Raw genomic sequence first — 27,116 nt, 5'->3', positions numbered from 1 at the left:
ACTCTGCATGTATCGGAGGGGACATGCGATAGATTATTCAACCCTCCCTACAACCGACCAGTGGGGGGCACATGCGAGCAACGATCAAGACAGGGGAGGGGGGAATTGGCATGACTAAATTGGGATGGGAGAAAAACAGAAAAAGGAGAAAAAGTGGATAAAAAAAAGGTTAAGCAATTAACTACGTTATATTTTATGGCAATAACATTCAGGTTTGTTGGACCCGTGAGATATGATCCCGAAATAACAAACAAAGAAAAATAAGTCAGATGATTGACAGGGGCTGGCGTGAGCTGGGAAGTGTCGTTTTATTAAATTCGAAAGACTACACTCAAGATAGGTTCCCCCATGTCCTCGCGTCTATATACGCCGGTTTACGTCTCAATACGAAGAGATTTCTATACTCGTGTATTCATATAACACTTAAAATAATTGGTAAACAAAAGTACCAACCCCCACCCATTCCAAATACTGAATCGAGAACCTCATCCTTCACTCTGTCATCTTTCTCTCCCATTACAGAAGCAGACCTTAATTCAGAGCAGACCCTGACACTTTGATCTGTTCTGAGGGTTAGGGTCTTTACTCTTGGCTACATTTGAAAAAGAAACGCAACATTAATTAATACGCTCTGTATTCATCCATTTATAGCGTGATATCAATCTCGTACCGGTAGCGGACTGCTCGGGCTTAAGTATGTTGAGTTTTTTTGCAGATTTCTACACAATTCTAGGGTTTGAAACCTGGAATATATTGGTGCTTCTTTTAAGTCTTGAGATTGTCTGAAGCTCTTCACATGCTGGTCACAGAGATAAGGCTTCTCTCCTGTATGAATGTACTGGTGTGTCTTTGAATTGAATGATCAAATTAAATGTTTCCCCGTCTTGAGCCTGAGCCCTATTTTCTGAAAATCCGCCTAAAATACATACCTAAGTAAATGGAAGATTGCTCCACTTCTACAATTCTATTTGCATGTTCATGGTATCTAGGGACAAATATGGATATCATGGAATGTATTCCCAGTGTCTATATTGTGTCTATTACTAGGCTTGCTTAAATTGAAACAAAAGGAGAATATAAATTATGATTTTTCTTTGCATCTTTGACAGTGAATGACCTGGTCTGCTAAAAATGACCAGACATGAAAAACTGAGTTCGTTCAGTACCTTCTTGAGATCACTTGTAAAAAAAAAACTAAGGAAATTAATAAAGGGAAGATGATTAAACAGAAGGTTTTGTTACGATCGGGGGTGACGATCAAGGTGAGGAGAACACAGTTTGCAGACAAGGATGAGAGAGCCGAGACAGAGACGAAGGGTGATACTTAATGAAGGGAACTTTACTGAATCATAACCAAAATACAAAAAAAACGAAAGGCACTGGCATTACCATAACAACGAAGTGAAAACAAGAAAACGACAGGTGTAGACAGGCATGAACTCACTTGACAAAACACCAGGGAACACGGGCACGACACGGGGACAACGCGGAGACAATGACGCCACAATAACCCAACCAACCAACAAGCAATAAATACTGAAACTAATTAATAATCAAAAACAGCTGGGGAGAGACAGGCACTTAGAACAAAACAATAATCAAAACAACAGGAAGAAGAACTAGGCAAAACACAGGATAAGAATACCAACACAAAGAACAACCTAAACAGATAACACTTGTAACAAATAAACTAATTGCAACAACAGCATATCTTTAATGCAATCAGAGAGGATCTTTACTGACTGCATTATCTGCAGGTGAGCGCTAGATGGCACCATGCTACTACTATCAATTCCTTGTGTGGTGTAGTAACACTTATTGTTTCTACTGTCCCAGACTTGGGCTGGTCTGGGAGTGTAACAGTTTTGTAGATATATAAATACTGAATTCTGCCATTCGGACCCATGCAATTTGAAATATTATTATAGAATATAGAATATGAGGCCTATAAATTACCTTATTATAGCCAACTCAGACATATATGAATCAGGCCAAATCTCCTCTTTCAAATGGCAGAGTTCAATTTGGATTTAGTATCACCAGGCCTGCATTGAGAATGAAGAATGAAATCTACTGTATGTACAGTTCGATTCTTAGAATGGATATGGCTCCGCCATTTTGGATCGGATTTCAACACAGATGGTTGCTAAATGTTCACAGAACACTAACTGCGCTCTATGCCAATAATGTTCCGTTTTGTGATAAGGAGTATCCTGAGAATTTTTTTTGCTTGCAGGAAGCTAGAATTCACTGGGTAGGGGTATATCGATCTATTATCAATAATCAAATAGGATCGATGCAACGTAAAAAGATCGATTCATATTACGATACTCTTATTTTGAAAATCCCATGGTGTCGTATCCGCTCGGCTCAAGAGCACACAGCACTAGCGTCTCTAGAGTGTCACTAGAGCAAGGCTAGTGTGCCTATTCTGCAACCCAAAACATGTCCCTGCTGTTTTATTCCGCAACGGGTCCAATGCATCTAACCTGCTTTGCAATCCGAGCCATTCCATTATGCCCACATCGCGTTAAAGATCGAAATTAATAGGGATGCACCGAAAATTATCGGCCGAAAATGGTTAAAAAGGCTGTTTCGGCCAAAAGGGTTTTAGCACAGAAAATATATCACCGAATGTCAAAGAACAGGGTTACGTAAGGTTCGTAACCTAAAGTGTTGTTGTGATGACGTAATCAAAACGTGCAACGTGTAACGTGAGCAGCTTGGCAGCTCTTCCTGTGTTCTGCAGCCTGTGATAACTAACTCCTCTTGGGAGTCGCGCTGTTTCTATGTAAACTCGGCGACCGCAAGCAACGCATCCAATAAATGCGTCTTTAACATGCTTTATATCCTCGCCATTACTATATGCCCGTCGCGGTTAAAACCTTTTGAACTAACGTTAGCGTTAAGCTAGCTAACGCTTCCATTCCTCTTTGACCCGTCTCTCGTAAGCTATGGCATCCCCCGCTAAGAGTCATGGGAGATGTAGTAAATACAACAGTCCTGTGTGTGTCGTTATGCAGTTTTAAAGCACCTTGGCTTTGTTCTGAATGCACTTTGTTGTAGTTATCCTACAGAGAAAAGAAAATGCACTTGACTTTAATGCACATTTTGTTGTATGCAAAGAGAAAATGTTTAAATTGTAAAATCTTTCAACAGTCAGTCTGGAATTAATGTATGCAGTCAAAAGTGCTGAATAAATGTTTTATGGGCCCATATTAATATTATTTAAGTTAAGCTTTGCCATAATCATGTCTTTAGCTATAATCAGGTAGCTAAAAAAAACTGTTTTCTATTTTAGGTATCGGTTTCGGCCAATAATTTCCCATTCGGTGCATCCCTAGAAATTAACGTTATAAGCTAACAACAAGCTAACCCAGAGCCATAGGCAGAGAGAAGTGGGGACTGGGAAGGAGGGTGCATTCTCGAGACAGCGCCACTACCAGGATCTGGCCGATACTGCACCTTCGGACTCCCAATATGCCTTTTCCAGCCAAAATACAGCTCTGTGACAGTGAATAGGATATTAATATCGAAAAAAATGAAAAACGAACCAAAAACAGTGAACAGGAGGTCTATTTGTATTAAAAACAAGATTGTTTTTCATTTAAATGTCTGGAAGAGCTCAAAAATAAAAATGTCAAATGATATTTCCATTGCCTTTTTTTTGTTGATTTAAATGTTACTGATTGTGTTAAATGGGCATATAATATCGTCTCATATCGATCGCAGGCACCTGAATCGAATCGTATCGTGGCAGACTGTGATATCGGAAAATATCGTATCGTTGTCCAAAGAATCGATATCGTATCGTGATGAAACTGGTGATTCCCACCCCTATCACTGGGTACTGTAGTTTTTTGAAATTCCAACACTCATTGAGAGCTCTGGATGCCCTGTGCTCATATGACTACAAATCATCATCATTCGGCGACAGCTGCTAATTGAAAATGGCGGATTTCCGCGAAAATATTAACAAATTTCAATGACTAAAATCTCACTAATAACACTTTAACCTATTGGTAAACAAGCATACTTCAGAAAATATACACTATGACTGCTGTTGTGACATGATTAGGATGTTTACTCTTGGATACATTTGAGAAAAAAAAAAAACATTATGTCATAGTCTAGACAGATTGATTTATGACGAGATGTCCTCTTGGGACCGGTACTGGTCACAGTGGTAAGGCTTCTCTCATGTATGAATGCGCTGGTGTGTCTTTAATCTATCATATCTACTGAAGCTTTTCTCACACTGGTCACAGTGGTAGGGCTTCTCTCCTGTATGAATGCGCTGGTGTAACTTCAAGTGTGGAGCCTGACTAAAGCTCTTCTCACACTGCTCACAGTGGTAAGGCTTCTCTCTTGTATGAATGCGCTGGTGTTGCTTTAATTCTCCAGAGGTACTGAAACGTGAGCCACATTGGTCACAGTGGTATGGCTTCTCTCCTGTATGAATGCGCTGGTGAATCTTTAAGTGTCCATATTGACTGAAGCTCTTCTCACACTGGTCACAGTGGTAAGGCTTCTCTCCTGTATGAATGCGCTGGTGAATCTTTAAGTGTCCATATTGACTGAAGCTCTTCTCACACTGGTCACAGTGGTAAGGCTTCTCTCCTGTATGAATGCGCTGGTGAATCTTTAATTTTTCAGAGGTCTTGAAGCTCTTCTCACACTGGTCACAGTGGTAAGGCTTCTCTCCTGTATGAATGCGCTGGTGAATCTTTAATGTTTCAGAGGTCTTGAAGCTCTTCTCACACTGGTCACAGTGGTAAGGCTTCTCTCCTGTATGATTGCGCTGGTGGTTCTTTAAGTTTCCAGCCTGACTGAAGCTCTTCTCACACTGGTCACAGTGGTAAGGCTTCTCTCCTGTATGAATGCGCTGGTGTTGCTTTAATTCTCCAGAGGTACTGAAACGTGAGCCACATTGGTCACAGTGGTAAGGCTTCTCTCCTGTATGAATGTGCTGGTGAATCTTTAATTTTCCAGACTGACTGAAGCTCTTCTCACACTGGTCACAGTGGTAGGGCTTCTCTCCTGTATGAATGCGCTGGTGACTCTTTAATTCTCCAGAGGTCTTGACACTCTTCCCACACTGCTCACAGTGGTAGGGCTTCTCTCCTGTATGAATGCGCTGGTGTATTAGAAAAGCTGCCTTGTTGCTGAAGCTCTTTCCACACTGGTCACAGTAGTACGGCTTCTCTCCTGTATGAATGCGCTGGTGAATCTTTAAGGTTCCAGCCTGACTGAAGCTCTTCTCACACTGGTCACAGTGGTAAGGCTTCTCTCCTGTATGAATGTGCTGGTGAATCTTTAATTTTCCAGACTGACTGAAGCTCTTCTCACACTGGTCACAGTGGTAAGGCTTCTCTCCTGTGTGAATGCGCTGGTGTATTAGAAAAGCTGCCTTTTTGATGAAGCTTTTTCCACACTGGTCACAGCAGTGGCGCTGGTGACTCTTTAAGGTTCCAGAGCTACTGAATCGCGTTCCACACTGGTCACAGTGGTAGGGCTTCTCTCCTGTATGAATGCGCTGGTGTGGCCTTGACTCGTTCATATCTCTGCTTGTTGTTGGGGAGCAATGCAGCGATTGTACCTGGAGAAGAGAGAAGTACACCAATTAGTTTAGTTTGTATTTCTCACAGACCACCAGTACAGATAATTCAGTCAGAAATAATATATTCAATGGACCCCGATTAGTCAAATAGTCGACTAATTGATCGCAAGTAGCCGTAGTCGACTGCCAACCTTAGTCGAATGCAAAAAAATTACATTACTCGGGTGTCAAAGCAGCATGGGGGGGGGTGGGGTGCATAGCTTCACAGTCCTATATACACTATAGGTACACACAAAGTATAGATGCAAATACAATATAATATAAAAAAAAGTACAAACACAAGATAGTCCAGTGATATTAAAGATAGTCCAGTGATGAGAGTCCAGTGATATTAGGTCGCTTCGAAAAGGGCGCTCGTCTAGCAATTTTACACTATTCCTGTGAGTCTATGGAACACACCTGTAAGGTTATTTTCAATAAAATTCATTGTTTTGTTTAATCAAGTACTTTGGTACTTTCTGCCCTGCCAGATTCCAAGCTGTTTTTGGCTGGGCTCCGCCCATACTCGCAATGCGCTTCAAGTGACAGTCACCCACCTACTCGGGGGGGGGGGGGGGGAAAGAGAGAGAGAGAGAGAGAGAGAGAGAGAGAGAGAGAGAGAGAGAGAGAGAGAGAGAGAGAGAGAGAGAGAGAGAGAGAGAGAGAGAGAGCGTTTGTGTAAGCAGGGGGAGAGAGATGAGGAGAGATTGCTCCGAGACTTGCACAGTATGAGCCTCTCTCCCTCTCTCCATCTGTCTCTCCCTCTCTCTCTCTCTCTCTCTCTCTCTCTATTTTTCTCTCTTTTGGGGAAGTGCAAGTGTCTGGCAGGGAAACCGCTTCCGCTTTATTTCCACTCGCTCCGTTTTGATCATAATTTCAACGTTATACTAACTTCCTCAAATAGTTGATTGTGGGCGGTGGCTACAACCACAGAAGGAGCTGAGGTTACGCAGATCATTATTCGTACACGTCACAGATTGATGTAAATTCAGAATGGCTTGGTTTAGTGGGGGACACTGGGGGAGGATCTCGTCTCAACCAGGGTTTCCGTTAGCCGGTAATTACCGGTATTTGACCTTCAATATCTGTTGAAGTCCGACATATTAAATCTCTGCGGTCATAATGTCCGGTGGAAATTATTCCCTCTAAGCACAATTTGATTATTTGAATTGTATTAAAATAGGCTAAAATTAAATAGCCTATGCGATGAACAAAACAATCATTACATTTGTTTCATCGTAATAATGACAACGATGTTGTCAGCGGGAGCAGTGCTGGGTTTGCGAGAGCATGCAGCTGCAGAGCCACAGAACCCACGGAGCTGTGCCCGCACAGTGCAATACTCCAATTCAGCCATTGGCAATTCAGCTGTTGGGTGGGGGGCGCTGCTGAGCCTAGTTTTAAGTTAAAATATTATAAATGCCTTGAGGATGTCATTCTTTATATAGGCCTATCAATTGTTTTTAAGCTCAATAAACTCTGACCGGAATTGATCCCATTTGTCCGGTAGATTGAAATATACCGGACACTGAGACCGGCAACAATTTTTTCTAACGGAACCCTGGTCTCAACTGAACTGGAGGAATGCACCTGAATGAGAATTTCACACCTAGTCACAACCCCACATTGCTAGAAAACAATGCAAATCACTGGAAAAGGCCATTTATAAGATAGTTCCCCTTTAAGTTAGAATCCCAAAAACAGGCTTCGGGGACAGCTCTACAGCGCACACACATACACACACCACATTATTCTGCGGAGCAGCCCAGCACACACACATACACACACTAGGGATGGGGATCGAATATTCGAATTTTCAAAGTCGATACCAGTCTCCACGTTCGATTTTCATGTCAGAAAAAAAAAGAGATTTATTTAAAAAAAAAAAAAAAAATGTATTGAAGCCAAACCACTTATTTAATAATAATAATAATAATGACTTGGATTTATATAGCGCTCTTCACTGACCCAGAGCGCTTCACAGAGTCCATTATTCGTTCATACACAGTCATCCCGGTGGTGGTAAGCTACAATTGCAGCCAGAGCTGCCCTGAGGCAGACTCACGGAAGCGTGGCGAATAATCATCGCCTACGGCCCCTCCGACCACCACCAACATTCATTCACATGCATACACATTCATACGAGGCAAGTAGGTTAAGTGTCTTGCCCAAGGACACAACGGCAGTGGGATGGACATGGGCTTGAGCGGGATTCGAACCACCAACCCTTCGATCATTGGACGACCGGCTCTACCCCTGAGCCACACCGCCCCACAATTATTTATACAAATAATTATACAATTATTTAATTCCTTTTTATATTTAGAGGCAGCCTAATTTTCATAGCCTAATTGATCTAAAAGATGCACATGCTACCGTTTCTGTGTGTTTAGTAAAACCGGTTGATAGGCCAATGCAGGGCTGGAAATTTACTTGGCGGGTAGATAGGAAAAATCGACCCGCCAAGCATATTTCTTACCGGCCAAAAAAATACGCATTTTTGCGTCACATATATATATAAAAAATGTTCAGTACATTTCAAGTAGATAAGGTATTACGTTGAAGAATACACACTTAAATAAGAGGCCAGAGTAAAATGTGTACTCTCTGAAGTCTAAACTTCACAACACACAATCTAAAATCCCTCCCTACCTCCCTCTCCCAAACCGTTCCTACAACAATTTTTTTTATAATAATAATAATAATAATACATTTGATTTGGAGACGCCTTTCAAAACACCCAAGGTCACCTTACAGCGCATAAGAACAGAACAATCAAGATTAAAACAATGATCTTGGCAAAAGTGTCAGTGGAATTAAAAACAAGACAAACAATGTAAACGTATGAAATATAAAACAGTGGCACACAGGGTGCAGTTATAGTGAGTATGCCCAGTAAGCAAGGCAGTTAAAAGACACGGTTAAGAAAAGAATAAGATAAACAACAAGAAGTATAAAAAACAGTGAAGTTAAAAATAACAGACAAACAAATAGGGATGCACGATATTGACTTTTTGACACCGATACCGATATCTTTATGCTCCTCAAGCCGATACCGATACCGATATTTATTGTATTATAATATTTTTATAACTGTATATATATATATATTTTTTTTTATATCAATTTTTATTTTTATTTTTTTTAGTATTTATAAGCTCCGACGTCATCGGTACTGCTATCGGTACTCGAGAAATTATGGAGTTTTTTTTTTAGGAATTTAAACGTTGCAAACTAATCTTGTTGGCCGTTGTCCATTATCTCTCCTGCCTCTGTCTCTGCCTGCGAGCGGGCTCCCTCCCACACACACACACTCACTCACACACACACACACACTCACTCACACGGGTGCTGCGCTGCCGACTCAGTACAGACAGCTCTGCTCTCATAATGGCTGACAGAACGAAATGTTCAAAAGTCTGGGTCTATTTTACTAAAGTCGATGCTGACAAGGCTCGTTGCCACAAGTGCAACAAGACATTTGCCAGTAATGTATAAGCGCTGGTACTTGTCAATGTGGCTGGCGGGGAGATAACGTTAGCTCCGAGTAGAGTAATGGCCGACAATCCGGAGGTAAATAAACTAACGAGAGCTTCTGATTGGTGGTAAGAAGAAGAGGTGGGTGCAAGCCATGGGACGTAATTGGCAGATCGACTGTCTGTCTCCGAATGTAACGTGACTACGTCACAGCCAAGAAAGGGAGCGCTCGATTTGTGAAAAACTCCCTGTTCCTAAACCACACGCTATCAGCTTTACCACAGTACTGGCAAAACGGGAGGAGGCTATAATAAAAACAAGCGCCCTTCATCCAAATCCACCCACACCGGATTTCTTTTAACCAAAAAATGTATTATATGTTATCGGAGCTATCAATAACGTTATCGAGTTTATCGGGATGACGTCATAATTGCTGATATCGGCCCGATAATTATCGGCCAGATAATTATCGTGCATCCCTACAAACAAACAGCAGGGGGTATTGGGCAGTGATGGAGGTTATAGTGAATATGCGAGTTTGAACAGACGGGTTTTCAATTGTGATCTGAATGATGAGAGTGAGTCTGACTGTCGGATGTGTGGGGGCAGGGAGTTCCAGAGTCTGGGAGCCGAGCAGCTGAACGCTCGGGCACCCATGGTATTGAGGCGTGAGCTGGGGATGGAGAGGAGTCCAGTAGAGGATGAGCGGAGGGTGCGGGAGGGGGTGTAATCTTGGAGGAGATCAGTGATGTAGGCGGGGGCTAGATTGTGGAGGGCTTTGAAGGTGAGTAAGAGTTTTTATTTTTTTTAAATCAATCCGGTAGTGCACAGGGAGCCAGTGTAGTTGAATGAGGATGGGGGTGTTGTGGTGGGATGAGTTTGTGCGGGTGATAATCCTAGCAGCAAGAGTTTTGGATGATTTGGAGTCTGTTGATGAGTTTGGTGGGAAGGCCGGTGAGGAGAGCGTTACAGTAATCGATCCGGGATGTGACAAATGAATGGACCAGGGTTTCTGTATTTGATTGGGACAGAGGTGGGCGGAGTCTGGAGATATTACGGAGGTGAAAGAAGACAGACCGGGTGTGTTATTTGATGTGTGGTGTAAAGGAGAGGGAACCGTCCAGAATGACAGAGGCTTTTGACTTGGGGGGAGAAGGGTACAGGGAAGCCGTCGATGGTGATGTTTGGAACTGGGGTGTTTTGTGATTTGGTGAGGGTGGATTTGGAGCCAATGAGCAGGGCCTCAGTTTTGCTGCCATTTAATTTCAGGAAGTTTCTGCTCATCCAGCTCCTAATGTCGTCAAGGCAGGTGGTGAGGGAGGTGGGGGGAAGGGCAGTGGTGGGTGTTGAGGAGATGTAGACCCGTGTGTCGTCTGCATAGCAGTGGAAGTGGACCCCATGGTGACGGAGGATTGTGCCCAGGGGAAGAAGATAGATGGTGAATAGGAGGGGACCCAATACTGACCCCTGGGGGACACCCAGTGAAACAGTTGAACACCCTGACTTGTGGGTCTTGAGTTGAACAAACTGTTGTCTGTCGGTGAGGTATGATGTAAACCAGGAGAGTGCGACACCCGTGATCCCAATGCCAGCCAGGAGGTCCAGGAGTATTGGATGGGAGATGGTGTCGAATGCCGCACTGAGGTCGAGGAGGATGAGGATGGTGAAAAGTCCAGAGTCAGCTGCACGGAGGTCGTTGGTGATTTTGACAAGGGCTGTTTCGGTACTGTGTTGTGGGCGGAAACCGGATTGAAAGGGTTCATGGAGATTGTTTGTGTCGAGGTGGGATTGCAGCTGTGCGGCAACCACCCTCTCAAGGGTTTTTGAGATGAAGGGAAGGTTGGAGATGGGCCTATAATGATTTAAGTCGGCTGGGTCAGCACCAGGTTTTTTGAGGATGGGGGTGATTGCAGCCAGTTTGAGAGTGGGGGGTACGATTCCAGAGGCGAGGGATGAATTTATTATGTCTGTGATCATGGGTGAGAGTGATGGCAGGCAGGCTTTGACGAGGGTGGTGGGAAGAGGATCGAGCTGACAGGTGGTGGTTTTGGCTTTACGGATGAGCTCTGAGATGGTGTATTCTGATGCTGGGGTGAAGTTGGAGAGGGAGCTGATAAAATGATGGCCGGTGGTGATCATCCAGGGTGGATCACATGGGGAGGTACATGATGAGGCCAGCTGTAGGTGAATGGTACGGATTTTGGAATAAAAAAATTGCTGAAATGCAGTGCACTGCTCAGTGGAGATTTCTGGAGGGAGGGTTTGAGGGGGCTGGAGTAGGTGGTTGACTGTGGAGGAGAGGACTCTGTTGTTCCCTTTACCAGTGCTGAGCTATGCTATAAGTCTTCACACATGGATGTTTGTCACGGTTCACGAGCTGTTGTTGATGGGCGTATACTAGCTACCTTGGGCTACTTCTGATTGCTGAGCAATGAGAGCACAGCATTTCTGATTGGTAAGCATGACTGGCACGCAAGAAAAAACCTTGAATCAAACTCGTTGTATAACGTATCCCAAATCGCAGGCTTTGCTAAAAGGCGACTGTCGTAAGACCAAAACACACCGCAGTTTTAATAATTTTACATGACTATTTTCATTTTGTTACCCGCCACGTGGCGGACAGACCGATCAGTGTCACTTACCAAACCTAAAATATGCCCGCCATTGGCGGGTGTTAGGCTCTAATTTCGGGCCCTGGGCCAATGCAGTTATTATAGGCTACGATGGTGAATGGTGTCATTTTGATTTATTGTCGGTCAGCTGAGCCGATCAACGCTCTGAAGAATTATCTGAACTTCAGATTCTGAAGTGCCTATTTATGTGCAATACCCTTTGATTTTACAATCCATTCTATTAAAAAGAATAACTGAATTTAACTGAAACTGAACATTTTAACTGAAATTAAACTGAAACAGAAAACAATATATTTTTAATATTAAAAAAAAAGAAAAAATACATTTTTGGGGGGGTGGTTGGGGGGGGGGGGGCATTGAATATTTGATCTTAACTCATTGACCGCCGGGGATTAGCCTTATCCCATGGTAGTATTGCCATGCTGTAAACAATGGGAGTTAGTCACCTTGTTTGTAGAGCTAAATCTATATTATTATTATTTTTTTTTATTGATCTTTTTCCCCCTCCATTTTCCTCCGATTTTCTCCCATCCCAATGTTAGTCGTATGCCAATTCCCAATCCCTTCCTGGTCGCTGCGCACTTATCCCCCACAGTCAGATAATCTGGGAGAGTGGAGGCTATCACGTGCTTCCTCCGACACACGTCCAGCCAATCAACCGCTTCTTTTCACCTGGCAGCGCAGATTCTCACTGAGAGGGCGTAGCGTGTGGAAGGATCACACTATCCCACTCAGGTCCCATCCGCGCTTAGCAGGCGCCCCGACCGAACTGTAGGAGTCGCTGTTTTACAACGACCCAGACCCACCCCGCCAGCTTCTCCCACCCTCTAATACAGCCAATTGTATTAGTGTGAACGGCCAGCCAAGCTGGTGACAACCCCGGAGCTGTGAGCTGGATTCGAACAGGCGAATCCAGCTCCGGGGTTGGTGACGAACGCAATCTCCGCTACGCCACCTAACCGCCTCGCTAAATCTATATTATAGCCATGGATACAATACTATAGTCATTTGACATCGAGTTTCTTCCGGTCAAGATGCAAAAAAGAGATAATTTTTCCATCCCAAACAAGTCTCCCTCAGTTAATGACCCTACTTGCAGATTTCGGCAAAATGTCTGGCTATAAAATTAACATTCAAAAGAGCAAACTGATGCCTGTTGGAACTGAGGCTGGTCGGATATCTCTAAGCTCATTTACGTTTAAAATTAGCCCTAAAAAATTTAAGTATCTCAGGATATGGATCACACATGAACATAAATACCTATATATAGCTAACTATCAGCCTTTATTATCTAATCTGACAAAAGATATTGAACGTTGGGACCCCTGCCTCTCTCCCTGGGTGGAAGAATCAATACAATAAAGATGAACGTACTGCCTACATCTTTATATAATATTTCAAAGCCTCCCAGTCTTCCTAACTAAAATATTATTTTCCAAGATAAACAACCAGATATCATCCTTTATCTGGAACAAAAAACCGTGCAGGATGAAAAGAAGTACACTGCAGAGACCTCGTGCAATGGGTGGGATGGCGCTTCTCAACTTTATTTACTATTATTGGGCAGCAAACATAAGGTCATTACTATAATTGGCTAAAGAGCGAGGCCACGGCCCCCTGGTGGACAATTCTGGAAGGGGCATCTGTTGAATCCACCTCCCTAGCAGCCTTATTGTGCGCTAAACTTCCTTTCACACAGCCTATGTCTAGCTTTACCTCTAATCCGGTTGTCACTCAATTAAAGTGTGGAACCAATTTAGAAGATCCTTCTCCCTTAACACTTTGAGTGCCACCGACGCGTTTTGTCGTTAGTTCATGCCGACCTTTGAATGCCACCAACGCTATACAGCGTTTGTTTGTCGTATTTTTTTTTATTGGCGATTTGAATTCATATTTCATCAATCGAGCCTCAGGTTAGTGCTGCAGAGTCTCTCCGAGCTCAATTGGGAAGATACCGCCCCCTATCGTCTCTCCCTGTGTAACTGCACCCAATTAGTTTAGACTGATGAAGGGGGGGGGGGGGGCCAGTTTCCTCATTTTACTTTTCCATCAAGCCAACTGAAGAGACCCAAGTTGATCGCCGGCCCTCAGAACAGCGTGGATTATGTATTTCCAGCACCCAACGCTGAATCAATAAACGCAATCGATATCAGGAATTGGAATAATTTTTTTGGATAACATCTGATCTGAGGTAAGGAATCTATTTTACCAGTCTTGGGATAATCAGAGCTTTTTTCACAGATATATTAACGTGTCCCATATGTGTGTGTGTGTGTGTGTGCGTGTGTGCTCGCTGATCAGGAAATGAGAGAATCGATATTTCAGCCCGCTTCTATAGCGTGCATAAGTACACATATACTATCGATAATCTAGCGTTTATTTGAAAACGATTCATAAATAGGCAGAAAAATTACAACGTTTGTGTATGCCAGAATATTCCAGTAAATGCCGTTTATCACGGAATCTTTATATTTTCCTGAAAAACGAGGGCTTTTCAAAATGCTATAAAACGGAAATTAAGCGATTAAAAAACAATCCGTTTCGACAATGTTGACTGCAATCAAGTCATTGATAAGCGACGAGCAGATTAGACACATAATTTAAGACGGAGATTATGCGTTCACAACGCTATCATTGAAGTGGGTGCTGGCATTTAACCACGTTTTACCATGTTCACCAGTGGTAATCAAAGTGTTAAGGAACTATCGCTGGCTGCACCAATCGTAAGAAACCACATATTTGCCCCCTCAATGATGGATAGAGCCTTTGATAGCTGGGTTGGAAGGGGAGTGATTACGCTGTCTGACCTCTATATAGACGATGAGTTTGCCTCCTTTGAACAGTTGGTACAGAAATACAAAATTCCTAGGTCACACTTCTATAAATATCTGCAACTTCTGAGCTTTGTAACCTCAAACTCAGATTGCTACCCATTATGCCCTCCATTAGACTCAGTCTTGAACTGTAAACTGGTCCAGAAACAAGCTATAAGCAGAATCTACAAATTACTCAATAGGAGAAACTTGACACCTCTAGATCTCCTCAGGGATGGATGTGACCGAGACCAGCGGCCGTGCCTACAAGTCGGAGTCTTGAGTTCTTCAAAAAAAGGAAAATATTTTCCTTTTTTTTTGTTGTTATTTTCCTTTTTTTTTTTAAATATATATATATACTTACAGTTCGAGGGTTGAAGAACATATTTAGTATAACAGCGAACATATATAATAACTAGAGCTGGGCCGTTATCGCGAGACTAGTGTCGCGCGATAATATAATTGACGCCGTTAACCTTTTTCTCAACGTTGGGTCTCGTCTGGGACATTAGCGGATGTATACCAACCTGGTCGAACTACTCTGTGTGTGTGTGGGGGGAGGGGGAGGGGCGTGAACACGTGCAAGCGGGGCATGCGTGAAGATCATTACCATATAAACATCAGCTGAGCTGCATGACAATGGCGGACACTGAGTAAAGTTAAGCACAGTTTGCTTCAGGGCTATTTCATTTTCAAAAAGCTTCCCGATGGAAACCTCGACAAGACCACGGTGATTTGCACTTTGTGCAAAGCGCAAATGACGTACTGTAGGAGTTCCTCGAGTCTCAAATACCACCTGAGCAATTAATAAACTTAAACAGATGTGTCCTTCAGTTATTGGTGTAAAGTTTTGGAATTCTCCATAGCGAGCTTAAGGGATGTAATAATACATTTTAAAAATTGTCAGTATGAAAGTCAAATGTGATCTGAATAGTGAGATATTTTCTTTTCTTTCTTTTATTCTTTATTATTATTATCATTTAATTTGTCCTTGTTTAAACTGTGGATTGTTTTTCTTGTATATGGTATACATTTTTTACTAGCAAACTTATTCTGATCTACTTTGTCTGTAGGTGTGATTAGAACAGAGGAGTGCCACTTTGCAGAGGCGTGTGCCAGGCAGTTTCTGGACGTCGCTAATCAGTGGGAGATAGCCGACAAAATCACCATCATTGGGACAGACAGCGCTCCCAACATGATAGCAGCAGGGAGGATACTGCCATTCGAGCACATGCCCTGCATTGCGCACCTTATACAGAGGGCCATTGTAATGTCCCTTCGGGATAGTGGTTTTGATGGTGTCCTGGCCAAGTGTCGAAAAGTGGTCGGACATTTCAAACAGTCCGGCCAACACAGATGAGCTAAATGTCCAGCAAGCATCCAGTGAACAAGAGCCAGAGTCACTCGTGCAAGATGTTCCAACACGTTGGAATTCCACCCTTGAGATGATCAATCGTTTGAGGCGCAACAGAGTCCCAGTGCACACAGCGCTGGCCCAGCATAAACACAAGCTGGTCCTCCCAACAGAGTCCCAGTGCACGCAACGCTGGCCCAGCATAAACACAAGCTGGTCCTCCCAACAGAGTCCCAGTGCACACAGCGCTGGCCCAGCATAAACACAAGCTGGTCCTCCCAACAGAGTCCCATTGCACGCAACGCTGGCCCAGCATAAACACAAGCTGGTCCTCCCAACAGAGTCCCAGTGCACGCAACGCTGGCCCAGCATGAACACAAGCTGGTCCTCCCAACAGAGTCCCAGTGCACGCAACGCTGGCCCAGCATAAACACAAGCTGGTCCTCCCAACAGAGTCCCAGTGCACGCAACGCTGGCCCAGCATAAACACAAGCTGGTCCTCCCAACAGATGCTGAATATGAGAAGCTGGCAAAGCTGGAGAAACTGCTGGCGCCATGCAGGTATGGTCTACAAAGATAGCGTGTTCTTAAATTGGCATACAACTTCTTTTAAAAGTCACTTTGTATTTAATTAAGAAATGCATGCCCTTAAATACTATAAATGATTCAGAATCAGAACTTATAAAAGTGTAATCTTAGTTAAAGTGTGTGTGTGTGTGTGTGTGTTTCAGAACTTTAAAAAATAGTGTAATCAGAGTTAAATTAATTGGCCATATTTTGTGTGTGTAGGTACATCACTGAGCTCCTTGGTGGGGAAAAGTATGTATCCTGCTCTGTGGTTCTACCTGCCCTGCGCCACCTTGAGCACACAATGAAGATCTCAGATGATGATCCTGCCTACATTGTGCGATTCAAGAATGCCTTCACCCAGGACCTCAACCAGCGGAGGGAGAAAAGTAACCTGGAATGGCTGAAGGTATGTGAGACTGACCAGAAAATAACTGTATTGTCTGACCATTATAGACTGTTAAGCCAGTAGATTGATCAATGGATAGATGAATGAGTCATGAAGAAATAGTGGTTGAATTTGCAGAGTTACTTTTTTTTTTTTTTCATCAATCAATTAATTATTATTTATTTTTGTTCATCAAAAGGTAGCTACTGCTGTCGATCCACGCTTTAAGAACCTCAAATGCCTGCCCAAAGCAGAGAGGGGGCCAGTGTGGGCAACACTGAGTGAGTTGGTGAAGGCAGAAGGACCTGCTCTGCAGCCGCCGAGGGAGGAGAACCCTGAGCCACCTAAAAAGAAAACACTAGTGATGGGATCAGAGTCGGAGTCGGATGACGACTCACCAGTGCCCACTCCTGTGGAGAGGTACAAGGTAGAGCCAAGTGCCAGCTTGGATCAGTGTCCACTGAAGTGGTGGTCAGACCACACTGCCGCCTACGGTACGCTGGCCCACATTGCCCTGAAGTACTTGGGGAGCCCTGCCTCAACTGTCCCATGCGAGAGACTGTTCTCTTTATCGGGCCATATTGTGCAGAAGAGGAGAGCTAGTTTGTCACCAGACAATGTGGACAAGCTGGTCTGCCTTAGTGACTGGTGGAAGAAGGAGAAATAGAGACTGATTGAGTCAAGCCATTTGTTTTGTTTTGTTTAACCTTTATTTACCCAGGGTAGGTTCGCTGAGCACAGATGCTCTTTTCCAGCTACGCCCTGCTTCACATTCACACAGTTCCATTCATACCTGGGAGCTGCCCAGTACAACCACAGTCTGACAACATTGGCCACTGAGCAACTCCACTGGAGCAGTTGGGGGTTAAGTGCCTTGCTCAAGCATTTTTTTTTTCATTCAGTTAACCTCAGTTGTACTGTAATTCAGTCTGCTGCTGTTCCCTTCTGTCACCACTTGGTGTCTCTGTTGCTCCACCTCGCCACCTCTTTTGCTGCTGTCTGAGAGATAGAGAAGGGAGAACTGCACAAACTCAGAGGCTATTCTCTCTCTCTCTCAAGTGTGAAATGCGATACTGTACTGTTCTGTACTGATAATATTATTTATTTGTGTGAATAAAACGATTTATTAAACACAAGTACATCTTACTGAACATTATTTTGATATTTCATTACCAATTATCATAGCAAAACAGCTTTTTCAAACAGTCTGTAATGCATTTTGGAAAGGGGAGATGGGCTCATGGTGTAATGGGCCACCTGGCCTGAGAAACGTAAGGAGGAAAGAAAAAGTAAGGACTTACTTCTGGTCATTATTTGGGTAGAACACATATTTTGAATGCCTTGGGCAGATTCTTTTTTTTTTAGCAATTTTTTTTCAATTCTTTTCAATGTTTTTTCAATGTCTTTTTTTTACATTTCTATAACCTTTATTTAACCAGGCAAGCAAGTAAGAACAAATTCTGATTTTATTTATTGTCAAAAGTATGCATAATGTTGTGTTAATTCCACAACAAGAGATATGTAATGTTAATTACCTGAAATTATTCTGTTTTTTGGGGGGGGAAACCCTGCATATATCGGTATCGGTTGATATAGGTTGATATCGGTGTCGGAAATTAAGAGTTGGACAATATCGGTATAGGTAAAAAAGCCAATATCAAGCATCCCTAACCGTGATATATACCGTTATCGTCTATGCTTCAAATTATACCGTGATATACATTTTAGACCATACCGTCCAGCCCTAAATTAAAACAAGTAATTCGAATAATAGAAGCCTACTTTGCTGGAACGATTCATTTCAAACGTATACAGCGTGTGTGTGCGTGTATTCTTTTGTGTGTGCGCTCGTGCGTTGACTCGCTACTACTCTTCTTCACAGCCTAGAATATGACACGCCCACTGATGATGTCACGGTTCGCGAGGAAAAACCAACTATTTTCCGGTGCGAGCTGAGCACCGATTTGTCACGTTCTGAACCAATTAATCCCGGTCTGAACGCGCCGGCCGGTGCGAGATTACGTTCGGGAACCGGCTCCAGCACGGAACCTGGCCGGTGTAACAGGGATATGTGTGACACACATCAGATGCACAATCATTAGGTTTGGTGTGCACTTCATAGGCATCTGAAAATACTGTTATAAATTACACTATTATATATATTCTGTTTGGCAAAAACTAAATTAAATTCCATAAACAATCTTAACAAAAATATTAAATATGACCCATATTCACTTATATAACAAATGTGAAAATAAAACACATTATGATCAGACAGTATCATTCTTAACATTCAAATAAGGCTTCAGTAAGATTAGAACAACATGTAACTCTTGTCTTATAATAACAATCACACTAGCCAGACTCAACTTATATCGCTGAACTGATGTGGATCAGCTATAAGGCTATTAGGCCGACAGCCTTTCATTACACAGGCATTGCTGGCCAACCCGACCACTGGCACAAAGCCTCTTCAACTCATTCAGAACGCAGCGGCCCGCCTGATCTCAAACCTACCGAAGTCAGCCCACGTCACCCCACTTCTCAGGGACCTGCACTGGCTCCCCATTGCCGCACGAATCCGCTTCAAGGCCCTCGACCTGGCATATCATGCGGCGAAGGGAACCGCTCCCACCTACCGCCGGTCAATGGTCTCTAACTACACACCCTAAAGACCCCTGCTCTGCATCTTTTGGCCGCCTCAGACCTACTCCTATCCGAGCTCCGGGAGAGTCATCAAAGAGAAGCAGCCTATTCTCGGACCTTCTTAAGATCCATCTTTTTTGGGATCAAACTGATCCCACTCCTGTGTTGTCGGTTTGAACTACCCGTTTTGAAGATTTGATCCAGATTAAAGCTTGGATTTGATTTTCTGATCTGATCCGATATCAAAGTGATCCTCATCCTGTTTTTTGGTTTTCAACTACCCAAAATACAAATCTGATCCATTCAGATAGTGATTAAAAGTTTTGAACTCCTGAGCCCAGGAGACTTGGGCGTATAAAAGTATATTGGATCATGTCTCCAGCACCCCCACAGCCATAGCTACAACCACTTACGTCAAGGCTCTCATCCACATTCATTCATTTTCTCCCCCCACGCTCTCTCCCATGGTTTCAGAATAACGGAAGTGTTGCTGTGGTCTATGGACAATGAATGTCTTTACAGCTACATACAGCTATCAGAGGTAGCGTCGGGTACCTCGTATCATTGTTATGCCGATGATACTCAACTCTTCCTCTCCTTCCCTCCCTCAGATATCCACATCTCTGAGCGAATCTCGGCCTGTCTGTCCGACATCTCCGCCTGGATGACGACCAACCACCTCAAACTGAACCTAAGCTAAACAGAATTGCTCCACCTGCCAGCCAAATCCTCCCCCCTGACCGACCTTTCCATCACAGTCGAGAATGCAGCTGTGACTGCGTCCCCGAACGCCAAGAACCTTGGTGTTGTCCTCGACGACCAGTTGAACTTCTCTGCTCACATCGCAGCGACAACCAGAACCTGCAGATTCCTCCTGAGCAACGTCAGAAGGATCCGCCCCTTCCTGACAAAAGAAGCCACCCAACTCCTCGTCCAATCAACAGTCATCTCCCGCCTTGACTACTGCAACGCACTGCTCGCCGGCCTCCCGACCACTGCCACCAAGCCTCTTCAACTCATTCAGAACGCAGCGGCCCGCCTGATCTCAAACCTACCGAAGTCGGCCCATGTCACCGCACTTCTTAGGGACCTGCACTGAATAGAATAGACTTTTAATTGTCATTGCACAGTATACAACGAAATTTCAGGGGAGCTCCCACAGACCGTAGTACATAATACATACATGAACACATAACACATAACACTGTACATAACAGAATATTTTAAATAATAAAGTGCATAATGGGTGGTAATCAGAGATTATCAAGTGCAGTGGTAAGTGCATGGTGCACGTGAGGGGACAGTCAATGAGAGTTTAACAGTCTGACTGCTTGGGGGAAAAAGCTGTTCTTAAATCGTGTACTCTTAGCATGTATTGACCGGTATCTCCTCCCTGAGGGAAGGAGCTGAAAGAGGTGATGTGCTGGGTGCGACTGGTCCTTGATGATACATTTGGAGCGGTGGAGGCAGCGGGAGGTGAAGACGGAGGTGATGTTTGGTAGAGGAGTCCCGATGATCCTGCCTGCCGCCTTCACCACCCTCTGTAGAGCCTCTTGCTCTGCCTTTGTGCAGCTGGAGAACCACACAGACACACCGTAGGTCAGCACACTCTCAACCGCACAATGGTAAAAGTTGACAAGGAGATTTCGTGGCAGGCCAGCCTGCTTCAGCTTCCTTAGGTAGTATAGGCGTTGCTGAGCTTTTCCGATCACTGAGGCGGTGTTGGTGCTCCAAGACAGGGTCTCACTCACACTGAGACCCAGGAACTTGAACTCAGTGACCCTCTCCACTACTTCGTTGTTGATGAGCAGAGGGGAGTGGTCAGGCCTTGATCTTCTAAAATCCACTATAATCTCTCTTGTTTTCTTTATATTGAGCGCCAGGTTGTTATTATCACACCAGACTATAAGGTCCTCCACCTCCCTCCTGTAGGCAGACTCATTGTTGTTTGTTATGAGACCCACAACTGTGGTATCGTCTGCGAACTTGATGATGTAATTGGAGGGGTAGGAGGGGGAACAGTCATGTGTGAGCAGGGTGTACAGTAGTGGGCTGAGTACGCAACCCTGCGGGGCGCCGGTGCTGAGAGACAGGGTGGACGAGGTGTAGTTGCCCAGTCTGACGGCTTGTGTGCGGTTTGTGAGGAAGTCCAGCACCCAGTTACACAGTGTATTACACAGACCCAGGGTTTGGAGTTTACTGATGAGTTTACGGGGGAGTATGGTGTTGGCTCCCCATTGCTGCCCCATTGCCCCATTGTTACACAGTGTATTACACAGACCCAGGGTTTGGAGTTTACTGATGAGTTTACGGGGGAGTATGGTGTTGGCTCCCCATTGATGCACGTATCCGCTTCAAGGCCCTCAACCTAGTATACCGTGCGGCAAAAGGAGCCGCTCCGGCCTACCTCCGGTCAATGGTCTCTAACTACACACCCTCAAGACCCCTACGCTCTGCATCTTCTGGCCGCCTCAGACCTACTCCTATCCGAGCTCCGGGAGGGTCATCAAAGAGAAGTTGCCTATTCTCAGTCCTTGCCCCACAATGGTGGAATGAACTACCCACCCCAGTTAGGACAGCCGAAACCAGTCGACTAAAGACGCACTTCTTCAACAATTATCTGAAATAAAAGAAATTTGAAATAAAATAAAATAAATAAAATAAAAATATCTAACCCTAACTAACCATACTGTCATGCACTTGTGCTAATAAACGAACCTACACTGTAACACGCAACACTTTGATGAACATTGTTACTCAGCTGAGAGAGTTGTGCCCTTCCTGATGACTTGTCGTACAGAACTTGTAAGTCGCTTTGGATAAAAGCGTCAGCTAAATGACTAAATGTAAATGTGTCTGGATAAGTGTAATCTTTTATTGTGAAGAAAATTACGTCACTGCAGTTGACCATGGAGATGGTAAAGTACTATAAATGTAAAACATTTGGCATTTTTTACAATTAAGGTGGGATTGTACAACTTCAAGGCTCCTTTCGAGTGCCGCTGCTGCAAGGAGGAGCAATAAGAGGAAAACAAAGTAAACATAATTGTACTTACAGATGTTGTGGTGTCCAGTCTGCTGTCTGTTTCCACAAGAAGAAGGTTTTGATCCAGATGTTTTGAGTAGAAAGCCTTGGTCCAGTAGAGTTCCGTCACAGAGACTTCACACTGTAAACACACAAAGCATTTGTTGAATAATCAGGGCTCCAGACTAACTTTTTCATTTAGGTGCACCAGCTCATCATTTAGGTGCACCCAAAAATTTCCACTGCGCCTTTTGCCGCTGCAATAATACATTTTAAGCGTTACCTTTTTTGTCAGTTTCCAGTAATTTCTAGGGCTGACCCCTATTAATCGATTAGTCGACTAATCGGTCGAAAGGAGCCGTAGTCGACTGGCCAACCTCTTAGTCGAATATAATACAAAAATTATAAAAAATAATATTTTTCTTTTTCATTCTTTCCAAAAGAAAAGAGGCATAGAAGCGTGGCTAACGCTAATGGCACGCATACCAGAGGCTAACTGCCTACGAAAACAGGCATAGAGGCACTGAAAGAGGATTTCACCCATCTAATGAACACACTAGACTAGACAAATATCAAGATGTATCCATCAGTGGACCAACTGCATGCTTTTGCAGAGGACAAGAAGCCTTCAGTCGACTCCTTCAGACATTAACACTATAGGGATCAGCCACGAGTTAAGTCGTGTTTCGGTGCCATGCGTTGTGGACCAGAGCCACGAGTTAACTCGTGGCAAGTTGTTATTGTTTTATTCCATATTAATAACGCTATTAACGTCCGCGATCGACTTGCAGGACCTACCCGCATATTTGATTTTCGAAACATGCAATACCGGCCAGATCCGCTTAGGGGCGCCATCGCTCCACTGCAGTATCATTGAGGGCGATTGAAAAAAAAAATGTTACTGTCTGTGGGTGTTTCATATGCAGGGTTTGTACACCTTTTCCAAGGCAAAATGCAAGCACTTTTCAAGCATTTTCAAGGTGCATTTTCAAGATTTTCCAGCATCTTATGCGGCTGTGGTAAATTAAATATTTACTCAAAATGATTATTTCACTTCTTCCATCACATTAAATCAGATGTTATTGTGCTAAACAACCAAAATTATGTAGACTTGGCATATATAACCTGGCTGAGCCGATGTGTTATGCAGTATGTCGTGTATGTCATAAATGTCATGATGAATTGAACATGGGGGACCCTGATGTAAACAAGACGAAAGTATTGCTCTGGTCTGCATCCCCTTAATAATTGTGTGTATTGAGCCGTACTGTATTGTACCCATTCTGCAATCTGTTAATAAAGTTTTCAGGGACGAGAAATGAGGAGCTATCCCAAATGTGGTGAGGTATGCCACTTTATTCTCCCCACAAGTAAATTGCTTTGCTATCTCACTGTCAGGAAACATTGTTTGAAACATGGCCCCCATGTCATTACATGAATGGTAGGAATAGTGGCTGGTTACAGCTTTTGTTGCCCAGCATATTTCAGCTTGAAGTGTTGGATTAGAGGTAACAAATGATTTAATGGTGCCTGTGGTGTTGCTGGTTGACTGGTTCTTGGATGAGCCTGGGGATGGTAGAGGGGCAACTCCACTGCAAGCTCCTCCACTGGCTGCTCTGGCTCTCACTACACTGCTGGTTGTTGATGTGGATGTAGCTGTGCTGCTTGATGCATTGCTTGTCTGCTGGAAATAATCCACTAATGCAGGACCTGGATTTAGACGTGCTTTCATCAGAATTTGATGCTTCTTCCCTAAATAAAAAGGAGCAGCATGTTATAAATAAAACAAAGTGTTTTATTAATTTAATCTCACTGGTTGCACTTAACTTTAATGTTGACATCTAATCTAAATGGATCATTATGATATTATAAATGTATATTTCATTTTCATTTATAGGCTACTGCCTATGAATTTTAGACTGAGCCTAATGATGGCCTGGAATGAACCAACTACCTTAACATTATTATCCATGTAATTAACTGTAAAGGTCACGTTAGCTGTTAGATTGCATATTCCATAAATAAACATGCTAAAATTGGCCTGGCTCGTCACGTTTGATTGAAAACGTTATTAACAGATTGCAGAATGGGTACAATACACTATGGCTCAATACACACAATTGTTAAGGGGATGCAGACCAGAGAAATACTTTCGTCTTGTTTACATCAGGGTCCGCCATTTTCAATTCATCATAACATTTATGACATACACGACATACAGGTAGACAGTACGTTACTGCGTTCCAGACTACAACTGCTCCACACCAGTTCCACACCAGTCTCCGTAAATGTTCCGTTATAAAAATAAAATACCATTTCAATACACAACAAGTTTTCGTGTTTTGAAATACATGAAAGGAAATTAGCTAACGTTGATTTGCCTAACGTTACATGCTACAACACTGCGGTGAAAAACAGAGTCCGGTAAACACGAGTTTGTAATTCCATTAGTGTATTTTGCCTGTTACTTGACTATTTCGATTATTGAAGTGGTATTTTTATAACAAACATTTACGGAGACAGGTGTGGAGCACTTGTAGTCTCGAACTTAGTTACCTGGCGAGCCAGGCCGAGACACGTTAATAACACCCATGGCTCAGTGGCTCACCTTTCAACGTGGCTCGAACGTGCAGACTCCCCCAATCCCCATGGTAAAAATCTTCAAGTCCTTTCTGCATATTTTGCACACGGCTACTCGAGGATGTTCTCCTCTGAATTATATTTGATATCTCCGAGCCAGAGCTCATTAAAACGGCAGCCTCCCGGCATTTTGGCCACACACACACGCGCGCTGTTCTCAGATGGCACAGGTAAAAACACTACGGGGTGGGGCCGAGCCACATATCATTTTGCATGAAAGGCGAACGCAAAATAGGCTCGCGAGTCGCTCCGACTTATTTTATTTCTTTGTCTAAAAACCAAACTATTCAGTCAGATAGCGATTTATTATTAAAGTATAAAGTGCAATTACAATTTCAATAACTTTCCAGCACTTTATACACAATTCAAGCACATTTAAAACCTTGAAAACAGCACATTGAAATACAAGCATTTTCAAGGATTTCCAGCACCCGTACAAACCCTGCATATGAGCCTCGGTCCCAAACGAACACCCTCCATCTTTGATCCCGTTACCGAACGCAGATTTCAGCCTGGAATAATGGGATTTATGATCAACCAATGGACATACCGATCTACCAAATTCCGATGACTACTGACGAAATGCTGCCGGCGATCAAATGGGCTGACGGTAGGATACTATTCCCCCAAATTACAGCTGGATTGGACATCGTTTTAAAACGCAACGTGATCGATCAGTGAAAATGGCTGATTGAACGCACACTGTATTGCTAATCAATAATAGTAATCGGCGTCGCCAGCCGCCCCCATTTCATCCATAGATGCTCTGTAATAGTCCGGATGCTACAGAGTTTGTTTTATTTCATTCGTATATATACAGCAGAAATGGCGTTTGATATAACGTTATCTAGCTCCCCAGAAAAAAGACTAGGCGAAAACTGCGATAAATCTTATATTCACGGCGCTATAAAATGACAACCAAACGATGGATTTTTATTTTCTTTAAGCCATTATGAAGGCACGGTTTATGCACTCAAGTGAATATGAGAATGGACAGATAGCAATACTATAAAGTATATATATAGCTGTTAGAAAGTACATCGGTTTGTTGACAAAGCTCGGTCCTCTGGACTATAAATCGGCGCGACACGCTGGTCGTCAATGTGTTAAGCACCCCCCACAGCCCAAATGGAATGAAAAAAAATATATATATATATATTTTTCTTTTTCTTTTTTTAGGTCGACCAATAGTCGACTAACGGCAAATTTTGGCCAATCCTAGTCGACCATCCAAATCCTTAGTCGGGGACAGCCCTAGTAATTTCTTAAGATGTTATGTAAATGATTGTAAAAAATAACATTGTATTACAGTTAGCTCGCAAAGTCCAATCCTTCACATTTTTATGTCTATTTTAACACATTCAGCTCAGCTCCAGTTAGAGCTGTCCCCAAGCCTGTTTTTGCGATTCGAACATTCGCCAGGGTTTTTCGAACGGATGTTCGAACCATCGTTTTTAATCATGCAAACAATTTGCTCCTAAATAGGGAGGTGTAGTCCGATGTCACTTTGGACCGCCTGCGAGGTCCACCCATATAGGGATTTATCTTTGGGAAAATGGATTATCGGCTATTGTAACAATTCTACCTCATGAACATTTGGAAAGCTTTCCATTTTTGCACAAAATGAGTTCCCTTATATCACTAACATTATTTGTTAAGCATTTTTGGTTGAAATAAAATTCAGCGATTTTTTTAAGCATTTTTGGTTGAAATAAAATTCAGCTATTTCTTTTTTTCTACAATTAATTGCGAATATTTTCATGTTGAGCTATAGATTGTGGATGAATACGCACAGAAAGGTACACCATGAAAATGTTGATGCTTTATTTGTTGTAAACAAGACGATTTAGAAATGGGCAATGGGCAAATACATTGTGTTTTCAAGATGATGGACCAGCCGGAAACAGCAATCATGTAACCACTACACCTCCCTATACCAATAGTCTTTCGGGTATTTTATTTTGAAAAATGGGC

The sequence above is a fragment of the Notolepis coatsorum genome (genome assembly GCF_963971535.1).
Source record: "Notolepis coatsorum genome assembly, chromosome: 11".
NCBI classification, from domain to species: domain Eukaryota; kingdom Metazoa; phylum Chordata; class Actinopteri; order Aulopiformes; family Paralepididae; genus Notolepis; species Notolepis coatsorum.
This window is presented reverse-complemented; position numbering follows the sequence as displayed.